The sequence below is a fragment of the Chaetodon trifascialis genome, chromosome 21, assembly GCF_039877785.1.
Source record: "Chaetodon trifascialis isolate fChaTrf1 chromosome 21, fChaTrf1.hap1, whole genome shotgun sequence".
NCBI classification, from domain to species: Eukaryota; Metazoa; Chordata; class Actinopteri; order Chaetodontiformes; family Chaetodontidae; genus Chaetodon; species Chaetodon trifascialis.
Window position 1 is genome coordinate 8,950,078 of NC_092076.1, and position 5,932 is coordinate 8,956,009.

Here is a 5,932-nt window from a genome sequence, read left to right on the forward strand (position 1 = left end):
GCGTCGTGTGCTGTTTTATTTGAGAAATAATTCCATCTTTGTTCCTCAGCTGTGTGCTTTGGTTCCTCTGTCAAAAAAGGCAGAGCAGGGTGCAATAAAGATTTGGTTTGCATTGTGGCATTAACAATAAAAGCAGTATACTGCAGCTTTAATTCAGTGCTACTGCTATAAGTCTGGATTATTTCATCATGTTTGTCAAAGACCAAACAAAGTGTCTCCTCTCAAAAGTCTCTCCAGTGTTTGGATCTGAAGATCATGAAAAGAGCACGTGACTTGCTGCAGTGTAGAAATGAGAGCTGAATTCTCTGGAATTTCTGTGTAACCAATGGTAGAAAAAGTTTGCTGTAGTTAAGTAAAAGCACTACCACACTTTAAAAATACCTCATTACAAGTAAAAGTCCTGCATTCAAAAGTGTGCAACAAAATGAACCTAAAGTATCGAAAGTAAAAGGACTTCTTATACAAAAAGGACTTTATCAGTGTTATATTGTAACACTGTATCACTATTATTAAAGCAGGGCTGTTGGGTACCTTAATCCATAACGGTGCATCAGATTTTCTAAACTCATCATGTGTTCTGTATGTAAAATCTTAATCTGAAAAATAACAAACCAACTGGAGCAAGAACTGGAAGTCTGCTCCTGTGATGCCTTTGTACAAGAGAGACAACAGCAATTTCTGACTTTACAGCTTGCTTTGAAGAACCTAGAACTTCCTTATAATGCTCGTCAAGATGCACTTATAATCTTTAAACTAATGCGTAATGCAAACGAAACAAATCTCATGCTTTTTTCTAGAGCAAAAGATTTTAACAGTCTGTACCGATCCACACCGAATGATAGCAGTATTGGTAGTCACACAGTACAAGGTATTTGGCTCAATGAATCATTTACATTTAAAGATCACTTGACCACACTGTGCCAAAACTAGGATTTGTGCACAGAAACACATCCAGATTCTCTTTGAGTTACCATGGAAAAGTGTAGTGGAAGCAGTCTTTCTATCAGTCCCTGAATATGGTGACTTAACGCTGCTGCTTCCACTCTCAAACACCCAGACTCAGCTTATCATTCTGCCCTCAGGTTCATTACCAGAGACCCCCATGACCCTCACCATTTTATTCTGAAGAACAAAGTTGGTTGACCCTGTCTGGCACAAAGGAGTGATTAACATTTGTATTTTTTTCCTACATAAATGCTTTAGTGAATATTCACCACCCTACGTAACATCTGCCCTTAGCTTTTGTGCATCAAACAAATGGAATTATCTACAACACATGCTCAAGATCAACCCTCAATCGACCCTCAATTGACCCCCAATCATCTCAAAGCACTTCACTTCAATATGCAAATACAGTATTGTCCTATTTTGATTTTTATGTTTTTAAACTGCATATTTCTTTCTATCTGTACATCACTGCAAAAGAGGAAACACTCCATTCTTTTCAGTGCTTAAATAAAAGTTTGAATTGAAATGGTAAAAAACAAGTAGCCATGGCTGTGGCTTAAATGTGGTGGAGTAAATAGTTATGTGTGTCCTTCTGAAATGTAGTTGGAAGGAGAACAAATAGCATAAAATGGAAATACTCAAGTAGAGTACATATATTAAGTACAGTACTTGAGTAAATGTACTCAGTGACTGTCCTCCACTGTATAAAACTGCTAAGATCACTCTGACGTGGGCACATACTGGAAGACTGGAGGCTTACAGGGTTCTGTCCAGTCAATCAGACAGTGACCCTGACATTAATTAGCAATGCTGTCAACCACACTTCTTCATGACCTGATGTGATAAATGACTGGAAGGCTGGGTGATATATTTCACTGTGTAATCAGTTTGTTGAAGACATGAACCTAAACAGTGACCTCACAGTGAAGGCCATTTTTTTTAAGGATGTACTCGCAGAGCAACTGCTAAGTAGAGTCTGCAGCCATGCTACAGTAGCACCTCTGGGAGGCTGTACTTGCTTTCTTACTTGAGCTAAATACTCATAATGAGAACGCTATGCTAATGTTTAGCAGGTATAATGTTTACCATGTTCACCATGTTTGTTTAGCATGCAAAGATCTGCTAATTAGCACAAAACACAAAGCTGAGGCTGATGAGGATGTCATTAGTTTTGCAGGAATTTGTGCATAAACCAAAGTATTGGACACAGTTTTCACCTGATAGTGGATGAAAAATTGGGGGGTTGCCAAAGTTACTACAAGGTGGAAATGGATGTCTGTGCCAAATTTCATGGCAGTCCATCCAATAGTTGTTGAGCTATTTCAGTCTGGACGGACTGACAGACAGAATGTGTTTTAGCATTGAGAAATTAGCATCACAACAGAAAAAAATGTTAAATTATCCTTTTTTTATCCACTAATTTTTGCCTACTATGCACTAAAAAGCATTAAATTAAAGCCAAAAGTCTGCTCTTTAACCTCATTTGATGTGTAATTTCACACCTAAATTCATTAGTTATCGAATCCAAATAGGAAATGTCTCCCTTCATGGCCGCAGGATTACACTGAGATCTTTCATTTGAGTTGACAGTGCAGAGCCTGGGAGGACTTCTTGTTCTTAATGACCATAAATAATATGATTAACTCCCAATAAAATTAACTGGCAATGGAGGAGCTGCTGGCAGGCCATAGACTAAGCTGGCATAGAGAGTGTTGTGTGTGTATGTGTGTGTGTGTGTGTGTGTGTGTGTGTGTGTGTGTGTGTGTGTGTGTGTGTGTGTGTCCCTGCTGTGGTGTGAGGAACATTTCTCAAATCATGACCCAGTTCTGTTATCAAATTGGATCAAATGTGATTTTCGTCCCTGTAGAGAGAGAGACAGAAATGTGTGCAACTGGCAGAACATCAAGCTACTCGTACATATTATAAAATTGCTGACTTTGGAGCTCAAGATGGCACAGTGCTCTCCACTCACTGTACCACTGAGCTCTCCCTTTCATGACAATGAGCAGAGGAACTTGAAATCCTTCTCTGAAATTTTCTGCAGCTCAAACAGCAGTGATAAGCAGAGAATGTAAGGCTGAGTAACCGTCTGTCCCTTGGAAATCATTTTCACTCTTCCTTCACGCTACATCCATCAACATCACGACAAGACGCCGAGGTGTTTAGTTAGGGGCAACTAATCCCGACCGAGAGTATCAAAGAGACTGGTCCTGAGCGTATCACGCCTGCTCCAGAAAGTGAAGTAAAATGGCTCATTAAATGTGTGATTTGTTACACAATCGTCCCCTGTCCTATAGTGTTCACACTCACCTCTTTGCATCTTTTAGAACTGAGCAGCAGCTGCTGGACAGACTCACAGCAGGGGTGATGATCGCAGCACAAGGGCGTTAACAGGCAGCAGGAATATAGCAAAAAATGCAAATTCTGGAAGAAAATCTGCGCTCAAAATAGCACACTTGATTATATAGGCAGGCACAGGGAGAGGAAAGAATAAAAATAAAGCTTCCTGGTGCTTGGCAGACAATAAGAAAAAAACACCTTACAGACCCCTGCATCAAACACCCGCAAATAAAAATAATCTCCAATCCCTCACTTCCTCTTACGGTCTGTTTTATTCAGTCTCCATGAGAGGATTTTGCACACAATCTACACAAGGTTTGCTTCAGTTTTGTTCCATACTGCTTCCCTCTGACAGTCACGTGGAACAGATTTATTATGTGAATGCATACAGAGTTGAAATCTATGCTCTGACCGTGTGACTCCCCACATGCATACACCAAGCTCAGTGCAGCAGAGATTGGGGAGTGACGATAATTAATTTTTCCACCCACATAACATCAGGCCTGTGGGTGGAGTCTTCGGTTGGGGATTGGGTTTATGAACTGCTATATAGGCAGCAGCATTTGCAAATTATTGGTGCGTCAGCATTGTACCAAAGCAAGAGTGGGCAGAGCACAGACACCTTAAAATGACCTAATAGCAAAGTGTACATTGAATATGTGGTGAAACTGGTGTGTCATGTGTTACACAAAAGCTTGCAGGTATAGCTCCATTTGTTCCATCTCAGGGCCTTTGAAACAGTCATCTGATAAACATATTTCAAATAGTTCAGAACCTCTTTCATTTAAAACTGCATTTATTGGGTTTTTTTTGGCCACTTGAGGGCAGCAAAAACAAGCAGTGAATGCAACATGACATAGTATCGTCAATTGATGTCATTTACATTTGTTTGGAGTTGTGTTTATGTCCAACTTAAGAATCTAAGCTCAATCATTTTGTCTCTGTTTTCGGTCTCCAACAGCTCCTGAAGGATGTCTCCACCATTTTCACCAGAAAGTCACAGACCTTAGTAGTTTTTTCGCCATTCAGCGTTCCCATAAACTGGTTTGGAGCGAATAGTCATCTATGGAAAGCGTAGTTTTGTCAGAAGGAGGCAGTATAAGCTAAGTTATGCATGGCTCTAATAAAAAGAATAGAAGAAGAAGAATGTTGAAAACCAGAAACAACAGGTGACATCTTAGCCACCTGAGAGGAAAATGGAGCAAGGTCTGCAGGGATTTGCTTCGTTTGGGCTGTAATTGTAATTGCTCTTTCTTGTCAGCTGGTAACAGCCATGTTTCATGCTTTCTGGAGACAAAGATTAGAAAGATGAATAGCGTTATGGGAATATAAATGGGAAGACAACAACAGCAGAAACAGCGTCTTCTTCATTACGTGAGTTCACTATGTCAGAACTTTGGCAAAGGTGTGTGCATCTCCCCATTGAGTAACACTTTTTTGAAGAACTGGCAAAAACCACCTCAAAGGAACGTACAAACTTTTTTATGACAATGAGGACAATTGAATACAATATGTCTTGCGCATGGGCGGCGTGGTGGCACAGCGGGTAGTGCATGTGCCTTACAGCAAGAAGGTCGCCGGTTCGATCACCGGGTCGGGCGGGGCCTTTCTCTGTGAAGTTTGCATGTTCTTCCCGTGCATGCGTGGGTTCTCTTCGGGCACTCCGGCTTCCTCCCATAGACCAAAAACATGCTCATTAGGTTAATTGGTGACTCTAAATTGCCCTTAGGTGTGAGTGTGAGTGTTGTTTGTCTATATATGTTGCCCTGTGATTGACTGGCAACCGGTCCAGGGTGTACCCCACCTCTCGCCCGTTGACAGCTGGGATAGGCTCCGGCCCCACCCCACCCCCCACCCCCCACCCCCGCAAACCCGAAGGGGATAGGCGTTATAGAAAATGGATGGATGGATGTCTTGCGCATAAAAACAATATGTTTACAATATGTATACAATACGTGTTGGGCATAAAAACACCAAGTTGCGGCCTGTTAAACCAAAACAATGAGTTAACAGACACATCTGAAACACTCCATTTAGTGCTGAGAGGAAGTGCAGGGTTTAGTGATAATGCTCTGTTGGTTGGTCACTACTAGCAGCACCTTTCACATAGTCATTTGATTGATGGTTAATAATAACATATAGCAACTTCAAATGAGTTTAGCTCAGGTTTAGTCTGAACTGAACCATGATCATTGTTGTAATGATGTCTATTAAATGAGTGTATTGAGTTTTTAAATGATTCAACCAACACACAGTTGCAAGTCAATATAATCTCTATCTCTCGACTACTAATGCCTCATGCTCCAGCTTTAGCCTTATGGATGGATTTTTAAAAAATGAAACTGAGGTGTCGTCTCCTCCTCCCCGTCTTATGTTGTCACCATCCTCGGCTTCCAGTCGTGTTTACATTCTTCCAGACCCCTGGCCAACTGGACCATTAAAAATGAAGAGGGTACACGGAGATGGCATGTTTAATGCATGGTCTCATCTCCTGATGCTGAGGCTGCCTCCGCTTACTCAGGATGCTGCTCCCGCAAACACGCTCTTAGTGACAGGAATAAGCGCCACATGGCCGAGTCCAGAGGTGAAAGAGTCGCTTCGAGTCTGAATAGTGAAAAGTCGGCACATATCCTCTGGGTTGATC